This window comes from Lissotriton helveticus, chromosome 3_1, assembly GCF_964261635.1.
Source record: "Lissotriton helveticus chromosome 3_1, aLisHel1.1, whole genome shotgun sequence".
In the NCBI taxonomy this organism is placed as follows: domain Eukaryota; kingdom Metazoa; phylum Chordata; class Amphibia; order Caudata; family Salamandridae; genus Lissotriton; species Lissotriton helveticus.
The window spans coordinates 914,827,917-914,849,104 of record NC_136061.1 but is presented as its reverse complement, the minus strand read 5'-3'; the positions used below and the strand labels follow the sequence as shown (position 1 = coordinate 914,849,104).

The window sequence follows — 21,188 nt, the reverse complement described above, 5'->3', positions numbered from 1 at the left end:
CCCCATTCTCCTCCACTCTCCCAGGATCTACTTAATGGCCTCTCATCTCCACAGACTCAACATCATCTTGTACGTTGATGACACCCAGCTGATCCTCCCACTCTTCAATGAATCCACAGTCACCAAGAACAACTTCAATGACGATGAAGGCTGTCGCCACCTGGATGAAGAAGAGCCACCTCAACTAAACTCACAGAAGACGGAAGTCCTCATCCTGGGCTCCACCCCCACCACCTGGGATGACTCCTGGTGGCCTGCAGATCTTGCCCCTCCACACCCACAGACCATGCACCCACACCCACAGACCACGCACGAAACCTCCGCATCATCCTGGACACCTCGCTCACTATGAACAGCCAGATCAACGCCATCTGATAATCCTGCTTACACACCCTATGCCTGCTCAAAAAGATCTTTGGGTGGATCCCCACTGAGTCCAGAAAGACAGTCACCCATGCACTCATCAGCAGCAGACTCGACTACGGCAACACAATCTACACCAACATCACCCAGAAACTCCTCAAGAAACTGCAGAACATTCAGAATGCCTTAGCTAAACTCATTCTCAATATCTCCCTCTGCAGCCACATCACTGGCCACCTGAGACACCTCCACTGGCTCCCAGTCAACAAAAGAATCTACTTCAAGCTCCTCACACATGCCTAAAAATCTCTATACAACGCAGGACCTGCGAACCTCAACCACCGCCTCATATTCCACACACCTACGAGAGACCTCTGCTCTGCCCAATTGGCCCTGGCCGCCGTCCCACATGTCTGCAAGACCACGGTAGGAGGAAGATCCTTCAGTTACCTCGCAGCAAGGACCTGGAACGTCCTGCCTCTCCATCTCAGGCAATCACCATCACTGCCTCAATTCAGGAAGGACCTCAAAACCTGGCTCTTCGACTGAACCAAAGTGCCTTTTTACAGGTCAGCAGTCCTCTCCACCGGTGCCTTGAGACCCTTACGGGTGAGTAGTCGGGCTTTACAAGTCACCTGATTGACTGGTGGCCGCTGCACGACTGCCAAAGGTGCGCCAAATGCAAGCCTGTCTGCGGGCGTCCATGGCTTGACCATGCCAGCGCTATAGACCCTGGCCCGTCCAAACACCACCACTAAACATCCTCCAACCTGCAAGCACTCAACACTGGACACCGCCATGACAGCTGCCTCTGCGCAACATCTTACTCAATGGTAGGACCTTTGTGATGCGCTCACTACCACTTTTCCTCAGCACTCCTACTTCATCCATCCACACATGCCTCACCCCATTGACATGCATTCTTCTCATCATCAGATCTCTCTGCAAACACGCCACCGAGGGCTGTGACATAATCAACAGGCACTCTTCTGACATTCTCTTTCTAACCCAAACCTGGCTCAACCCCTTATCCACACCCTTCATCGCCATGGCCTTCCCATCAGGATACAAATTCTCCCACCCAGACAAGCCCAGCAAACAATGAAAAGGCCAATATTTCATTCACAAGGACTCCCTTACCTGCACCACCTCCACCGATGAGAACACACTGTTCATGGAGCACATGTACTTCTGTCTACAAGCCAGCAACTACACCACCATCAAATGCACCCTCGCTGCTGAACCCCTCGGACCACTCACTACTTTCTGCAACCTCCTCACCAACTTCATCGCCCCCATCGCCTTCACCTCAAACAGCTTCATCCTACTCGGTGGTCAGATTTTAACTTCACTGCCTGATTTGTGAGCCTTGACAACCTCGGAATCAGCCAGCTCATCCAAGGTCCAACACACAATGAGAACACACCCTCGATCCTTTCTTCACAGCCAATCACTTGGACTGACCACTTTATTGCTGCACCCCAACTCCCCACACCGAAGCCAACTAGCAACCCCAGACGCAGCTAGAACAATTAGTGGAAGCAGACTGGACCAACACCACCAGAGCCAACCAACCAGATCTCACGGGAGACCTGCAAACAGACATCAAAACCTTCAATAATTGGATCACAGGCTGGGCAGACACTGCCCCCCCCCCCCCCACCCGCGAAGAATGTCAGACAGTCAAGAACCAATGAAGACCTGGCTATTCAACAAGGAGCTCCAATCAGTCTCCATATCTGCTCTACTGCCTGGATACCCCTTGTGATGATAAGTGCGGTGTACAAATTCTCATTACATAATCTAACAAAAGTATGGGTTGTCATAAACGAGATATGGGGAATGCACGAAGAGAGTGATTAGCCTGACACTGAAGGGATGCGTAATAGTACGATGAATTAAACCACATTCAGGAGGGCCAGTGCAGATAAAATCGGTGGCACGGAGGAGGTGGGGGACTCGACAGACGATGATGAGGAAAAATGATATAAATAATTAATTCATTTCCCCTTGTCGCCGTCTGTCGAGAACCTCCCCCCACCCCACCCCACCACTCTTACCTACATGGGCCGCTCCTGGACACATTGGAATTGCGAGGGATAATTTGTAATGGAACTCCTATTTTGTATTATAGCTCAAGACTGACATTCATCAATCTATCCACCACATATCAACAAGGATCATACTGCTTTTATATGTATGTACAATTGTATAAACGTGTGACAGATGTCATGTTAAAGCCTAATAAGCAGCTATTTAAAAAAAACTATTTTGTCTTTAAAATCTGCAGCTACATTTCTTTGATCTTGAGACTATCTTAACCTCAAATGGAAAACATTAACCACAGATGAGCAAAGAGGAAGTTGCGACACAAGTTAGTGTGGTTGTTACAACAAACTTCGACAGAACATCCAGTGCATGGTGTCTTGCTCGTATAGTATGGGATGAGAAGGCAAACTTGCAATAAGAGATCCCTTTGACAGTGTTTGGGGCTGAAAGTGATCTCATTCACTGCCCTTAGCAGAAGATATTTTGAAAAGAAAGCTTAACAACTCGGAGACCGACGAACAAAGAACATGCACCCTACTCCATGTACCTGAAAAGAGTGAGTATTTATGTTCGCAAAGGAAAATAATTCAATTTTTGTGTTTTAACCATTGAAAAACTTAAACTCACATCTAAAGATTTCTTTGCAAGTCGTTTGACGAAGTACTCATTTTATTGCACTGTATCTGAGATCTGAGTTGCTCCAAACTATTGTCATATAGAGGCTATGATGTTTTATGTATATTTGATGATACCTTTAAAAAAGACAAGAGCTTCTTTATAATTGTATCTCTGAAATCGTACAGTTGAAATATCTGTAAAGTATTAAAGAGAATTCACTCACTAACCATTTTTGAGTAAAAAGGCACAACCTCGAACAGCACCTTAAAAAATGTATTTGTCCTTCTGTGACATCGTGTTTTTAGCAATAAAACATTTTTGGGAGAAAAGGCTCTAAAGTTGGCAACAGGCTCAGGCGGTTCGGATTCTATGCCGTATTTTAAAGCTCATATGCCATTAAGTCCAACTGCGTAAACCTTAGATATCAAAACTGTTGCCAGGTGTGCCCCACTAAAAAGCGAGAGCGCCATAAACAAAGTTAGATGAGTGAGTTTGTAGTAGGCATCGGGAGAGTGGAAGTTTGGAGGGATCTTGAGGGTAGCAGTGCGACGTTATCCCAGCTTTGAGATCTCGAGCCTAGTAAAAAATAAGAACTGGAAAACAGCTTTTAGTGAATACTTCTCTGCGTCGAAAACATGACACACCCTTACACTACAGGTTTATGGCTCTCAGTCCCAAAGCGATAGGTCAGGAATAAACCTGTCTGCTGCAGTATTCTGCTCATCACTTACAAGTTATAGGCTTCTGAGCAATTAAGATGGCTTAGTGATTTAATGTACTTGATGCAGGGTGTGTGTGTCCTTCTGTGTGCAGGCTGTGTGTCTATGCGCTTACTCGTGGAAGCAGCAGGATGCTAGAGCGAAGCATCCCTGGGTTTATGGCGGTTCCCATAGAACACTCTAGTATCCACTGTGGTTAGTGGGTGGGAGGGCAAAAGCTACCGTGACTATCTATGCTCTGGAGAACATGGAGAGATTACTTTCCGGCAGCACAGCACATTTGGGTTTACTATGTTAAAAATGCAGTATGGTTTCAAACTCCCTTATGGACAGCGCTGCCCCAAAACCCCTAAATCTGGTGACGTGTGGTGTCATGTCTCCATAGTTTCCTTGGAGATGATCGCTGTTGAAATATTCCACAAGATAGGGCAGTGATACAGGCCGTTTAAAAAGGCAACAGGATGTTGACAAAAAGCGGAAGGGTAGTGCTTAATTTGCGCCGGTTGTTTCCGGTGCTCAGCAACGGCACTTTTTAGACAGGACCGGTACTATAGATTTCTGTCATGGGGCAGCAGAGTTGATAGATGATTTTTTGAAACATCAATGCAGGTGGTTGGGCAATGCATTCTTCCTGGGGTATCTTTCGAGCCGAGCTGCCGTCATTACGCCAGGGCCTACCCATTGGATAATTATAGCGGGGTGGTGGGGTTGCCTCATAGCGGAGCTGCGGCGAGGCAGACTTGGCAAGCGAGAGTCTGGAACGAAGTTGGCTCTCTATTGCAGGGTAGTGCTTCGGAGCGGGGCCTTTGGGACGGAATTCACTGTGAAAGTTCCGGCGAGTGACTTCCTTTCTGTCACCTCCCTACAGGGCCTCGTTTAACAGGCTGGGCTATGTATGCAGCGAGAGAGCCCTGGCAGCCGGGCATGGTGCTGCACGATGTGTTCCCGCGCACTGCATATCCAACATATTTTGGCCCAGGGACTTTTTTTTTTTTTTTTTTTTTTTACAAATTAAGCACTGCAATAATGTGTTCTTGTTACCTGGCTCCTGACTCCACCAAATCTACTGATTCCTGGCTCTGATGACGCCACTGATGTCCGGACCATTCTCTCGATTCCTGACCCCATTTTCCTAACTCCACTGATTCGTATTTCCTCTCTCCTAGCATCGTCCACTGATAACGGGCTCATCTACGTTTAATCCACTGTTATTCAAGTTCTCTCATTCCTGCCCTTGGCTCCTAATTCCATTGATTCTTGGCCAAATCTTCTGCATAAACTCTCCTGATTCTATTGCCTCTCTTCCCCACCCTTCTACTTCTTTCCTGGATCCACTGAGTTCACAGCCCGCTGATTTCCAGCTCAAAGCCACTGTCTCCAGTGACTCCTGACTTCAGTCTTGCTCCTCCACCGACTCCTGACTCTACTTCGCGGACTCCAACGCCTTCTCGTTCCACTCACCTTCCATTTTGACCCCACTGGTTCCTGACTCTGTTGACTTGTGACTTTTCTAACCCCTTCACCGCTGTCACTTCTGCTCACACGCTCCTATCTCCGATCTACTGAGTAACATGAAGTGTTTTGTTCGCGTCGCACTTAGTTAATAATACTTCGGCACTTGCAGCATTGGGACTATAATGCACTTTGCTCTAATTGTGGTAAGCTCTGCGGTCAGACAATGTAGTTTCGATTGGTCTAAGAAATCCCCGTCATTAGAAAGAACTGGTTGTTTGAAAACTTCACGGAAGCATGAGGTATGAATACCACTGCACATTGATTTTATACAAAGTACATACTGTTCGCTGATCTAAGTATTTATTCATATGGTCCACGGTCTTTATTTTGTCACTGCTTCGTCTTAGCGTTAAGTTGATCGGCGCACTGTGTGATATCAGTAAATACGCTCTTGTCACATACTTTCCATGGCAAATCACGGGGTTAAATTGTTTTTGACTAGTGGTGGGTTGTGTATATTGTGGGTTTAAAAACCACGGTCAACACTTTCTGGTTGGAATGAATACGGGACACGGGGAGACGCTTCATCATTGCAGCGGGGGCCTGATACAGCGCGGACCACACGCCCCAGAGTATAGCGGGCAGAGCGTACAACGGCAGCCGCTCCCATAAGTCAAGGGTGGATATAATCAAGCGGCCTCCCCCGCACGCGGGACACGCGCGGGCGTGCACCGGGCCATGGGTCCCGGTGCACGGGTCCCGGTGCATGGGTCACTGAGCCTGTCCGAGGATAAGTTGAAAGGATATTAAGTGGAGCGTGCAACGGCAGCCGCTCCCATAAGTCAAGGGTGGATATAATCAAGCGGCCTCCCCCGCACGCGGGACACGCGCGGGCGTGCACCGGGCCATGGGTCCCGGTGCACGGGTCCCGGTGCATGGGTCACTGAGCCTGTCCGAGGATAAGTTGAAAGGATATTAAGTGGTTGGCCTGCCCAATATATGTACGCATTTCCACTGTGGGTAAGGTCTCCTAAAAGCCTTTTATGGACTTGGATTGACAGTTTATTGTTCGAGTAATATATGATTCAATATATAAGCTTTGTCTTTGCGGTTTATGAGATTTTATCAATTTAATCAGATATTTTAGGAAATGTCTAAGCGTAAGGGAAATAAAACCCCTGTTGAGCATGCTGGAGCGACTATTGATACTTATCTTGTTAAAGCTGTAAGTGTACTTAATGATGAAATCGATAGGGCTGAAAGTCGACTTTCGCTGGGTTTGGGTAGCCTACCTGCGATGCCCCATGTACCCCTGATTGAACCCCCTGCTGATTGTAGGGATCCCAGTAGTTTAGGTGTTACAACAACTGAGGCTATATTACAGTCATTAGAAGAGCAGGATGATGCCCTTAACACCTTCGCTGCTAGGCCTTTTCCCCTCCTGTGCTAAGCCTTGTTTTGGCGATTTGGGGTAGTGCGTGCTTAGGCCCCTGTAACTTTTTGACCACATAAGGTATCCCCGCCAAATTTACGTCCTTTTCTTCCAACATCATGTGGATTCTAAAGGTGCCCAGGGTTTGTGGATTCCATTGGAGGGGTCCCAGAAATTAAGCAAAATACAGTAAAAATTTTGTTTTTTTTCAGAAAATGGGAAAACGGGCTGCAAATGAAAGCCTCTGGGTTTTTCCCAGCAAATGTTATCAAAAAAGGGTTTGTGAGGCTGAAATCTCCATTTTCTCAGCTTTTAGGGAATGACAGTCTTTTGTCAGAGAACCAACATTTTTCACACAGTTTTGGCATTTTTCTGGGACATAGCCTAGTTTTGCTATTTTTAGAGCTTTCAACCTCCTTCCAGTTAATGGTAGAAATGAGTTTGAAAACAATAATGGTTCCTGGAAAGCTATACATTTTTGATAATTAGACAAAATTCTGAATTCAGAAAGGGGTCATTTGTCTAAATCCATGAAGGTTTCTTTATAAAAAACTAACAGTTAAATATTGGAATAATTGAAAATTAGTTTTAAAAAACAGCCTTTTGTCTCAACGTTTTCACCTGTAACTTCTTGTAATTTTGATAGCTCTTTGAAAGCAATATACTGTTACATCCGTTTCACCTTCCTGGTTGTGGGGATATATAGGACTTGTAGTTTCACCAAGAACCCGACGAACCCAGAGCCAAAAACTGAGCAGCAAGTTGCAATGGTATTTTATTATTTACTGGGTATAGAGCACTTATTCTTGGACAATGTATACATGGAAAAATCGGTATGAAAGACACCTATGTATTTCTGAATTGGGTACAAATCATAGAGTTTAGAAACAGTATATATTTGCAAATTTTCAAAATTGGGAATACTCATACTAGCATGAGAATTATTGGTCATTTTTCAGAATGATGTTTTTTTTACACAATGTCTTTCATTGGGAAGGGAGAACTGCATGAAAACTCAATAGGTAATAACAGTTGATTTACAAATCTGAATTGCCCTAAGTCTCCTGATAAAAATGGTACCTCACTTGTGTGGGTCGGCCTTGTGCCTGCGACAGGAAACGGCGCAAAATGCAACATGGTTACACCTCAATTTTGCAGTTAAAAATTGACCCTTTTATGGCAAAATGCCTAGCTGTAGTTTTTGCACCCTAGCTCTGCTGGCACCTAGGGAAACCTAGCAAACCTATACATTTATTGAAAACTAGACACCCAGGAGAATTTAGGATGGGGTGACTCGACTGCCTCCCACCAGGTTCTGTTACCCAGAATCCCTTGCAAACCTAAAAAATTGGAGAAAAAAATGCATTTTCCTCACATTTCTGTGGTAGAAAGTTCTGGAATCTGCGTGGATCAACAAATTTCCACCCACCCCGCATTCCCCAAAGTCTTATGAGAAAAATGGTACCTCACTTGCCTGGGTCTGCCTAGTGCCTGCGACAGGAAACGGCGCAAAACGCAACGTGGCCGCACCTCAATGTCGCAGTGAAAACTGGCCCTTTTTTGGCAAAGTGCCTACCTGCAGTTTTTGAACCCTAGGTCTGCCGGCACCTAGGGAAACCTAGCAATCCTATACATTTCTGAAAACTAGACACCCAGGGGAATTCAGGATGGGGTGACTCGACTGCCTCCCACCATGTTCTGTTACCCAGAATCCCTTGCAAACCTAACAAATTGGAAAGAAACGCATTTTCCTCACATTTCTGTGGTGGAAAGTTCTGGAATCTGCGTGGATCAACAAATTTCCACCCACCCGCGTTCCCCAAAGTCTTATGAGAAAAATGGTACCTCACTTGCCTGGGTCTGCCTAGTGCCTGCGACAGGAAACGGCGCAAAACGCAATGTGGTCGCACCTTAATTTCGCAGTGAAAACTGGCCCTTTTTTGGCAAAGTGCCGACCTGTAGTTTTTAAACCCTAGCTCTGCCGGCACCTAGGGAAACCTAGCAAACCTATAAATTTTTAAAAACTAGACACCCAGGGGAATTCAGGATAGGGTGACTCGACTGCCTCCCACCAGGTTCTGTTACCCAGAATCCCTTGCAAAGCTGAAAAATTGGGAGAAAAAAAGCATTTTCCTCACATTTCTGTGGTGGAAAGGTCTAGAATCTGCGTGGATCAACACATTTCCACCCACCCAGCGTTCCCCCAGGTCTCCCGAAATAAATGGTACCTCACTTGCCTGGGTCTGCCTAGTGACTGCGACACGAAACAGCGCAAAACACAATGTGGTCGCACCTTAATTTCGCAGTGAAAACTGGCCCTTTTTTGGCAAAGTGCCGACCTGGAGTTTTTAAACCCTAGCTCTGCCGTCACCTAGGGAAACCTAGCAAACCTATACATTTTTGAAAACTAGACACCCAGGGGAATTCTGGATGGGGTGACTCGACTGCCTCCCACCAGGTTCTGTTACCCTGAATCCCTTGCAAAGCTGAAAAATTGGGAGAAAAAAAGCATTTTCCTCACATTTCTGTGGTGGAAAGTTCTGTAATCTGCGTGGATCAACAAATTTCCACCCACCCAGCATTTCCCCAGGTCTCCCGAAAAAAATGGTACCTCACTTGCCTGGGTCTGCCAAGTGCCTGTGACAGGAAACAGCACAAAACGCAGCGTGGTCGCACCTCAATTTCGCAGTGAAAACTGTCCCTTTTTTGGCAAAGTGCCTACCTTTCGTTTTTGAACCCTGGCTCTGCCGGCACCTAGGGAAACCTAGCAAACCTATATATTTTTGAAAACTAGACACCCAGGGAAATTTAGGATGGGGTGACTCAACTGCCTCCCACCAGGTTCTGTTACCCAGAATCCCTTGCAAAGCTAAAAAAGTGACAAAAAACACATTTTCCTCACATTTCTGTGGTAGAAAGTTCTGGAATCTGCGCGGATCAACAAATTTCCACCCACCCAGCGTTCCCCCAGGTCTCCTGAAAAAAGTGGTACCTCACTTGCCTGGGTATGCCTAGTGTCTGCGACAGGAAACAGCGCAAAACGCAACGTGGTCGCACCTCAATTTCGCAGTGAAAACTGGCCTTTTTTGGCAAAGTGCCTACCTGTAGTTTTTGAACCCTAGCTCTGACGGCACCTAGGGAAACCTAGCAAACCTATACATTTTTAAAAACTAGACACCCAGGGGAATTCAAGATGGGGTGACTCGACTGCCTCCCACCAGGTTCTGTTACCCAGAATCCCGTGCAAAGCTAAACAATTGGGAAAAAATGCATTTTCCTCAAATTTCTGTGGTGGAAAGTTCTGGAATATGCGTGGATCAACATATTTCTACCCACCCCGCGTTCCCCAAAGTCTTATGAGAAAAATGGTACCTCACTTGCCTGGGTCTCCCTAGTGCCTGCGACAGGAAACAGCGCAAAACGCAATGTGGTCGCACCTCAATTTCTCAGTGAAAACTGGCCCTTTTTTGGCAAAGTGCCTACCTTTCGTTTTTGAACCCTAGCTCTGCCGGCACCTAGGGAAACCTAGCAAACCTATACAGTTTTGAAAACTAGACACCCAGGGGAAATCAGGATGGAGTGACTCAATTGCCTCCCACCAGGTTCTGTTACCCAGAATTCCTTGGAAAGCTAACACATTTACAAAAAAACGCATTTTCCTCACATTTCCGCGGTAGAAAGTTCTGGAATCTGCGTGGATCAACAAATTTCCACACACCCAGCATTCCCCCAGGTCTCCCGAAAAAAATGGTACCTCACTTGCCTGGGTCTGCCAAGTGCCTGCGACAGGAAACAGCGCAAAACGCAACGTGGTCGCACCTCAAATTCGCAGCGAAAAATGGCCCTTTTTTGGCAAATTGCCTACCTTTCGTTTTTGAACCCTAGCTCTGCTGCCACCTAGGGAAACCTAGCAAACCTATACATTTTTAAAAACTAGACACCCATGGGAATTCAGGATGGGGTGACTCGACTGCCTCCCACGAGGTTCTGTTACCCAGAATCCCTTGCAAAGCTAAACAATTGGGAAAAATGCATTTTCCTCACATTTCTGTGGTGGAAAGTTCTGGAATCTGCGTGGATCAACAAATGTCCACCCACCCAGCGTTCCCCAAAGTCTTATGAGAAAAATGGTACCTCACTTGCCTGGGTCTGCCTAGTGCCTGCGACAGGAAACAGCGCAAAATGCAACGTGGTCGCACCTCAATTTCGCAGTGAAAACTGGCCCTTTTTTGGCAAAGTGCCTACCTTGCGTTTTTGAACCGTAGCTCTGCCGGCACCCAGGGAAACCTAGAAAACCTATACATTTTTGAAAACTAGACACGCAGGGGAATTCAGGATGGAGTGACTCAACTGCCTCCCACCAGGTTAAGTTACCCAGAATCCCTTGCAAATCTAAACAATGGCCAAAAAAACACATTTTCCTCACATTTCTGTGGTGGAAAGTTCTGGAATCTGCGTGGATCAACAAATGTCCACCCACCCAGCGTTGCCCCAGGTCTCCCGAAAAAAATGGTACCTCACTTCCCTCGGTCTGCCTAGTGCCTGCGACAGGAAACAGCGCAAAACGCAACGTGGTCGCACCTCAATTTCGCAGTGAAAACTGGCCCTTTTTTGGCAAAGTGCCTACCTTTCGTTTTTTAACCCTAGCTCTGCCGGCACCTAGGGAAACCTAGCAAACCTATACATTTTTGAAAACTAGACACCCAATGAAATTCAGGATGGGGTGACTCAACTGCCTCCCACCAGGTTCTGTTACCCAGAATCCCTTGCAAAGCTAAAAAATTGACAAAAAACGCATTTTCCTCACATTTCTATGGTGGAAAGTTCTGGAATCTGCATGGATTAACACATTTCCACCCACCCAGCGTTCCCCCAGGTCTCCCGAAAAAAATGGTACCTCACTTGCCTGGGTCTGCCTAGTGCCTGCGACAGGAAACAGCGCAAAATGCAACCTGGCCGCACCTCAATTTCGCAGTGAAAACTGGGCCTTTTTTGGCAAAGTGCCTACCTTTCGTTTTTGAACCCTAGCTCTGCCGGCACCGAGGGAAACCTAGCAAACCTATACATTTTTGAAAACTAGACACCCAGGGAAATTCAGGATGGGGTGACTCAACTGCCTCCCTCCAGGTTCTGTTACCCAGAATCCCTCGCAAAACTAAAAAATTGACAAAAAAACGCATTTTCCTCACATTTCTATGGTGGAAAGTTCTGGAATCTGCGTGGATCAACAAATTTCTACCCACCCAGCGTTCCCCCAGGTCTCCCGAAAAAAATGGTACCTCACTTGCCTGGGTCTGCCTAGTGCCTGCGACAGGAAACAGCGCAAAACGCAATGTGGTCGCACCTCAATTTTGCAGTGAAAACTGGCCCTTTTTTGGCAAAGTGCCTACCTTTCGTATTTGAACCCTAGCTCTGCCGGCACCTATGGAAACCTAGCAAACCTATACATTTTTGAAAACTAGACACCCAGGGAAATTCAGGATGGGGTGACTGAACTGCGTCCCACCAGGTTCTGTTACCCAGTATTCCTTGCAAAGCTAAAAAATTGCCAAAAAAACAGCATTTTCCTCACATTTCTGTGGTGGAAAGTTCTGGAATCTGCGTGGATCAACACATTCCCACCCACCCAGCGTTCCCCCAGGTCTCCCGAAATAAATGGTACCTCACTTGCCTGGGTCTGCCTAGTGCCTGCGACAGGAAACAGCGCAAAACGCCACGTGGTCGCACCTCAATTTCGCAATGAAAACTGGCCCTTTTTTGGCAAAGTGCCTGCCTTTAGTTTTTGAACCTTATCTCTGCCGGCACCTAAGGAAACCTAGAAAACCTATACATTTTTGAAAACTAGACACCCAGGGGAATTCAGGATGGGGTGACTCAACTGCCTCCCACCAGGTTCTGTTACCCAGAATCCCTTGCAAAGCTAAACAATTGACAAACAACGCACTTCCTCACATTTCTGTGGTGGAAAGTTGCTGAATCTGCGAGGATCAACAAATTTCCACCCACCCAGAGTGCCCCCAGGTCTCCCAAAAAAAATGGTACCTCACTTGCGTGGGTAGGCATAGTGGCTGCAACAGGAAAAGGCCCAAATCATATGGTAGAGACTTAAAAATAACCTATAGCAAAACTACCCTATTTTTTGGGGGGGCACCTGAGTTTTTGGCCCAGGGCTCGGCGGCAAACTTGAGAAACTACCAAACCCAAACAGTTCTGAAAACTAGACACCCGGGGGAGTCCAGGGAGGTATGGCATGCGTCTGTCCCCCAACGTATTCCTACCCCGAATTCCCTGCAAACCTTAAAATTAGGTAAAAAAAACACATTTCCATACATTTTTGCGTGGGATCTCCATGCCGGCACAAATGTCCTACCACCCAGCGTTCCCCTTGTTCTCCTGAGTAAAATGATACCTCACTTTTGTGGGTGTCCAAAGCAGAACAGGCTAAAAATGTATTTTTAAGAAATTGCAGCGTTCGGGATTGACAAATAAAGCACAGAGAATTCTACTGTTTTGGGGTCATCCTAGTCACAGGCCTTTGGCCCACCCACACAAGTGAGGAAGCACAATCAGTCCCGCGATCACGGGTCTAATTGTGCTTCAAGACAGTTACATGTACTCGTGTTAACATAGGATCTTGTTGAATAGTATTGAGTGGTTACTAGTGATTTTGGAATATTGGAGACTGGATTACAGCGATTCACCCGCGATACAGATGAGATTCTGTTTCAGATTCGTATTTTGTTCTGAACTTATCTATTACACGTCTAAGGATGGACATGATATGATTTATTTGAGCCCTGATGAAGTCATTTGATGCATGTATTTAGCATATGACGAAACACGTGTTAGCTGCGAAAGAAGTTGTTTTGGAGAACGATCATTAAAATACTTTCTGAATACCGTTGAGTACACTGCATCCCAAAATGCGATGCAGTGCACGCAACAAAATTAGTTTTATTTATTTAAATGTTTACTTACCTGTAAAACTCCGTAATCCATACATTACTACCCCCCACCCTGCCCCTCCCCCTCCCCACGTCACTGCCCTGCATTTCCTCCCACTGCCGGCCGCGGCTGTAAGGGATGATGGATTGTCACAAAAGACTGCATTCTGAATTTGTCTTTTTTTTCAAGTTTATTTATTTTTAGATATATTTTTATTTTATTTTTATAGAGTAGTGCTTAATCTCTCTTTACTTTCGATGGGTATGAGGTGGAAGGTTTCTCTGATTGGTCTTCTCTGCTGATACAGCATTTTCATGTCGTTATTGTGTGTATTGTGCTTGACGAATGTAGTGTCTGATCAGAAATTAGCCATGATCTAAGACAGATGAATGAGATTCCAGAGGTGGTTTTTGCTCTAGAGTTGTGAATGGACAAGCAAATATGTCACTTATGGCAGCAACATGCAGCAGTTTCTATCTTTGTAGATTTGCCTGTGTCTCTCCTTCAGCGGGAACATGATATCCTAGCACTGGGCTTGGCTTAAGAACCTATTGCATTCAGAGCTATAGTCAAGGAGCTGTGAGAATCCTTTTTATAGGGGTCACATCATGAAGATGTCTTTAGCCCCCCAAAAAGACCGCTACCTTTTCGGGGTAAAGGAACACTCGTGGATGTGACCCACAAAAATATGGTGGTCTCAAAACAGTGGTGCAAATGTTTAGTACTAGCTACATGACAGCCCAATTTTTGGGGGAGCCACACCCAATATTTTTCTTATCCACAAAGGAAATCACTGCCTTTACAGAGAAAAAGGAAAATGGCAGATATTGCTGCCCTCTCCTTAGAAATGTACTTACAGAAACGAAGGTGTGCTTAGAATCAGGAACGCCCTGTCAGAAAAACTTGCAGGGTAAAGAGAAAGAGACCACACCCATGCCTCCCAGAAATCCTTTTTTCTCTGCCCCTCCGAAAATTGGGAAACATTTCTGTACCATTTCCTCCTTGTTATGTCTATTTAGCTGGTGAGGCATATTTGCTTGGAACCCATGTCAGCAAAATAAAGCTGAAAACAATTATTTCATTTGAAACATTGGGAGATATTGACGCTTTAGCTTCTTGCAACTTTGAGCCCCTTTTATCGCAGAACTGAAGCTGCTACAAAGTCAACATGTAGAGTAGATTTATTTTGCATCTGCAGCCACTGCTAGCATCAAGCAAGCACATTGGAAATTCCCTTTCGCTGGAGCAGTGTGGAACAGAAGATGTGGCAATTTTGCACGCACAAAACATTCTGCCACCATTCAGTAAAATAAATCAAAACAAACCACTTTAATTGCGAGGCCTGATTTTGAGACCTAGCACCCTGGGCGTCGATTTACCAAAATGGTAGCAAGAGTGACATCACATACACTCTGACCTTAATGACATTGCAAGAAGTGACATAATATGACCCTTGACTCTGATTTTTCCTGGAAGACAAGTCACATGACCCCAGCATTACAACAATTTACATCACTAAAGTTCCATGATAACAGCATGATTAGTATAACAGAATAACTCAAACAAAAGTCTGTTTTAGATAGCACCTATATTAGAAATGGTGACTTGATGTTTGAAAGTTCTGGGGCAGAAAACTTCCCCATAATTGTAATGAATAAGAAAAGTGAGTGAACTAGACCCCTCTACGAGAACTTTGAAAAGAATGCAGGGAAAATTTACATTTTAAAGCACTATTTTCACACAATTGTGCTAAGATGCATAGGCATTGAAAAAGCACTCATCAAATAATAAAACCATTTCATGGTGTGACAAGCCAATGAAACCTGATGTCCTGCATTTTACCCCATTTTTTCCCCAAAAGGTGGTATGAAGATGCCACCATATGTCAAAAATTACCTCTATTGGGCCAGAGTCAACATTTTTTCAAGGGTGCCCCTATATTCTATGGGTGCAACAGTATATTAAAAATGACATACTATATGCCTATGCCACAATTTTGGAATCAATGTCGTCTTATACCATAAATGATCCTTATGTCAAAAAGTTCCTTACCGTCCTTCTTGGCTGGACTTAGAGTTGGACCTTATTTCCCCTCTCTCATCTATAAATATTCTAACAACAAAACATATTAAGGTACCTAATTCTTACCAAATTATTAAAGACTCTGTCTCTGTGGTCAAAAAATTAGATAAATGCTTCCCTCACAGAATCAGAGTCTCTGAGCTATGGTTCAACCCATCCATAAAACTTTATCCTAACCCCTCTTACTGGGAAAGAGGGGCCTCTCTTGGCATACCATATGTTAAATACACTATTTCCCCTGAAAACCCACTACCTTTTGCCACACTAACATCTAAATTCATTCTCCAAACAATATATTTTCATAATTTTCTGTCCCTTAAAGTTGATCTTAGAGTTTTTAGAAAAACACACAACGCAGACTGTCACAATTTCCTTCAAAACCTTCTATCCGAAAAGTATAAAGTCTCCATAATTTGTAAAAGTTCTTTAAAAAACATCTTCAACATTAACAGACGAGATCCAAAAATCATGGAAAGTGTCTTGCTTAAAATATAACATTGATCCCGTACTACCATCACAATGGCTAAGTATTTAGAATTCTTTGCTACTTCATAAAGTCTCGCCTCTCATCTTACACTGCAAACGTTGGACAACATATAGAGCATTCTGGAGTCTGGAACGGCTAAATAAGCGTGGTCTTATATATACAGCTGCTTGTTGGTGCTGACAAACCCCACTGGTGATCTATAACATCTGCTGTTTACTACAAACACATTAACCCTTTCTGGTTATCTATTCAAGCTGCACTATCAAACGCTTGTATGTTGGAACCACAAACTGCCTAACCACGCATGCTTTAACAACGTGATCTTTATAACAACAGCGTCTTAACCACGCATACCTTTACCCCTCATGCCGTTACAACTAATTTAGTTGTAATAGCATAGTTGGTAAAATCATATGCGTGGTTAAGATTATGCCCTAACACCCGCCCTGACTTCTAAAACCCAGTCACCTGCCCTGAGTTCTACCCCGACTTCAGCCCGAAAAATTGCCCAACACTCTGCGCTAAGTCCTAAAAATGTACCCCAGGCCTAAGAACAAATCACACCCCAGCACTAAAATCACCCCAGCCCTCCTGTGCTCTGAGCCCTCAAGCCCAACCCTGAGCCCTATCCCCCCTGCCCTAAGCCCTAACGCCTTGACCCCATATTTAAAAACATCCCAGCCCCCGCCCTGAGCCCTAAACTACCCCTGACCCACCTCAGCCCACAAAACTACCCCGACACCCCCAGCCCTCCCCCTAAAAACAAAGCCCAGAAAACTACCCTGACCCACCCCCGGCCCACAAAACTACCCATGACTCACCTCCCAGCCCACAAAACTACACATGAACCCCCAAACCCCCTACCCTAAAAACAAAGGTACTCACCAGCTCACTTCCGACCCTCTGCCTAGCTCTCTTCTGACCCGCTGACTAGACCGCTAACTACCACGGACGTCTGAACCATGCATATACGTGGTAAAGGCACATGCGTGGTTCTGATGTCCATGGTTATGCCTGCGGTGTTTATCAACGCGTAGTACAGACTATGTGGTTTAGGCTGTTTCCCCTATCAAACATATTCAACATAAAAATTCCTTTATCATGTACCATAATTTTTCTGGGTATTCTTGCAGCATCCGACTTGTCACACCTAGCTCACTATCGTCTTGGGACTGTATTCTCATTGATATTTTGCTTGCAATGGACATTAAAACGATCCTTGCTGATTGGAAAAATTATAACAACTCATACCATACTTGGTGGGCTTTGGTATGCTTTACCAGGATTGCTGACAAGCTTCTACATAATCATTTAATAAAAAGTCTTCTTGCCTTTTTGTGGCCTAAAGTGGACTTATACCGGCAAAATATTAACCTACCCTGAACCTCATCAGGAGACCCTTTCGTATGACCGGCATAAAGCCCTTCAACATCTCGTCCGGGGTAGTAAGCGCTATACAAATACAATTACAATACAATAATCTCAGTATTTAGTACACATCACTCTAAACTCTCCCTTCTCTTCTTCCCTCTTTACTATCCCCTTCTCCAGTGGCGGCTTCTCGTGGGAGTGCTGCAGGGTGGTGGGGCGGGGTTGGGGAGGTGCAGGTCGGGGCATAGTCGACTCAGGCTTACAGCTGTACGGAGTAAAGTAAATAAAACAAATTACATTGCATGCCCTGCAATGCCAAATGATTATGTAGCGCACGCAATGTAATTTGTTTTATTTATTTAGTTTTTAACTTAACTTCGTTCGACCGTAAGCTGGAGTTTGCCACCCCCAATCCTGCCCCTCCCCCTCCAAGACTTACCTCCATTATGCTTGTACCAGCATTCTGCTACTGGTGTCCACATGCCTAGAATTTCATCATGCCAATATTTTTCTATGAATGCTCTATATTCCATGAATTACCTTTAGTATGCTGATATCCACATTTTACACCTGGTGCCCTTCTTGTACCAGTAGTTTATCACAGGTGTCTGTCATGCTAAAAATTGCTAAAAGTATGTCAGCACTAGTATTTTGCTCTGGATATCTCTGTGAGACACTATTCACCGTCAGTATGCCAGGACCAACGACAAACTTGGAAACCTCACTTGACATTCTCACTCACTCATTCACTCACTCATTTATTTTCACTCACGCCCTCTTACCCTCATTCCAATTCATTCTTGCTCACTCACTTGCATTCACTCTTAATCTCACTCATTCTCACTCTATTATACTTACTGACACACAGGCCCAGGTTTATTAATGCTTTTTACGGGGTGTGCCTCACTTTTGTAACACAAACCCAGTGGAAAGTGTAAGGGTGGGATTTACTATCCAACCCAAACCAGGATTTGCTTTGGATAGTATCCCAAAGTAACACAGGGTTGCACAATGCTCTATTTTCCATTATGTTGGGTCAAGGAGGCGTTCAATGGTGGTTCAAGGGCCTTCCCATACAACCACCCGTGGATTTTGATGCAAATCCTTATCTACAAACGTTGGTAGACAGAAATGTGTGCCAAATTCGTATGCTTTCTCGAGGCAGATATATCGAGGAGAAATGGTTTCAATTCTCCTTGTTTTTCCAACTTTGAATGTATGCTGCATTGTACAGCACAGATAGAAACTCTGACTTAAATTTTAAGGGTTTTGTTACAAAGCCAAAAATAAACGGACATACAGGCACCTCATGACGAGGTTAAAGAAATACATGGGCACTAATACAAAGTTTACCCTACGCACCAATCTGATCCTGTGTAGCGTAAAAAGAATAAGCAACTCCAAAAATACTAAACAGGCAACAACTGCTCCAACATCTAAAACAGTCTTCATTTATGGCTACAAAGAAAAATCCGTTAATTATGTCCCTACTCTAGCACTAAGATGACATCCATACTTAGCATCTCCTGGGCAAGATTGAGAAAAGGTGCCAGCTCGTGAAGACTTCCTAAGAAGTACACTCACGTTTCAAGGGTCAGTAGCCAAAGCTATGTCTTCCTTCTAAGAATCGATCCCTTCTGCTACCCTCCTAACGGCTCTCTGCTAACTCTTCCCTCGGGGCACTGTGCCTAATACAAAATGATCTTTCAATAAAACACGCCCCTGTTTCACCTCCTCTGGCCAGGCACCTCTCGTAGGTAACTTTCCACCTAAACTTGTACTCAGTCCAGCAACGGTTGGTATGTCCTTGTGTTTCAGGCTACTTCAGTGGGCTTTCAATTATTGGCATTCTTGGAAACTATGTAGCAGGTCTCCTCCATACCTAACTCCTAAAACAAAGAGCATCAGTCTAACTAACAAGAACAATGTCCTTGCACCTGCAACAGAAGTCTGTGAACGAAACAGCCTTGCACGCACATGAATTTTGCTGACTGCCTTCAACCGAGAGCCCTTCCAGAGAAAGCAAATTTCAGGCCTACACAATTCAGCAAACATAAGAATAGGCCTTTCACAGCAAAACGTGAACATTCGTTCAGGCCTTTACACAGCAAAAATTACACACATTAATAAACGTTGCATCTGCAAGCACTATATTTCATTACATTCAATATATGTTTGATCATCCCTACACATATAAAATTTAATATTATGCATGTTTAAATCTAATGCATTATATTACACACAATCTAATTCAGTAGGCATTTGCAATAAGCAGTTATATTTCAAAGTTGTTTTACCTTCTCAACTAACACAAATTATTACGTTTACATTTCTAATGATCACTTTTTAATTCAACACAAGAATATATGTGGGTGCGGACTATCCATGATTAGGATGCACCCCTACGATTTTCAAAATATCATGACTCTCTATCATATCAATTACAAAAAATATCATAACATTTAGATTTGTTTTTCTATAATTAACTACAATGGGGTGATATCCTTGTAGGAAGTATTTAGGAATATATACATATATATCTATCTAAGTAATGCAACCAGGAGCTTTAGTACAGCTGGCCCTCAGTTGCTTTGATTGAAGTGGTACCAGAATGATGTTGTTAGAATAGCTTGATATATATACATATATATATTGCAAGATATTCTAACAACATCATTCTGGTACTACTTCAATGAAAGCAACTGAGGGCCAGATGTACAAAGGCTCCTGTTTGCATTTCTTAAATAGCGACTCTGTGAGAATCTCTATTTAAGAAATGTACAAGAATTTGTCCAAAATTTGCAATTTCCTAATAGCGATTCCTACAGATTAGGAGATGCTATTAGGGAATCGTAAATAGGAAATTACAGTGCATTACCCCCTATAGGAGTGATAGGAAATCGTTTGCATTTCCTAACTTGCGATTTTCTAATAGGAAATCGCAATTTAAGAAATGCAAAGCCAAGGTTGCCTCTGGGCTGAAGGCCCCCCCAGGGGTATCCCGAATTTCCTAGTGCACATGTAAGGGCATATATGCCCTATGGCCATATGTGCGCTTCATGCCACAATTTAAAAAAAACCAAATTTTTAATGCAGTTTTTTATTTTGCACATGATTACCAGCGACTTGAAGTCAATGTTAAAATGCACTTCCTAAATGCCCAATTCGCATTTAGGAAATGCTTTGTACATGTGCTTTAGGAACCGCAAATAAGTAATCCCTAATTGCGATTCGTAATTCGCGGTCACAAATTGCGACAGGATTTGGCCCTTTGTACATCTGAAAAGTACATTTAGCATTTGTTAACGAGTTAAAATAGCAACTCGGCCTGTTAAGAAATGCTACATGGCTTTGTATATCTGGGCCTGAAAGATTAACAGCCATTAACTACTGGTCTTCTATGAATGCACTTGGCCTAAATGATGAATACAGTGTACTATTAGGAGACCTGTAAGGCCATTTCTCTGTCTCTGCTCAGGCTGAATCCCGAATGAACATCGACTTGGACTTCCTCAGCCTGGTATAGAGCCAGCACGTTTGAAACTAGACAGTCTTAGGACAGCTGTCAGAGACCCAACTCCTTTATGAGAGGAAATGACCACTCAAGCTTCAGGTAACTGTAATTCTGTCCCTTGCAACAGTAAAATTGATCTACTTCGCGATTCTG

General features: G+C 44.4%; 1 protein-coding gene across 2 annotated transcripts in view; it reads left to right on the top strand.

Annotated features, from left to right (window-relative positions):
- Positions 1–2,811: 2,811 nt before the first annotated feature.
- The window catches only part of CNR2 (cannabinoid receptor 2), a 113,075-nt gene continuing 94,698 nt past the window's right edge, over positions 2,812–21,188 (top strand). For both annotated transcript variants that reach the window (XM_078683797.1, XM_078683796.1), the window contains exon 1: positions 2,812–2,968. The gene's annotated coding sequence lies outside the window, so the exon portion shown is untranslated. The remainder of the gene's footprint in view (positions 2,969–21,188) is intronic.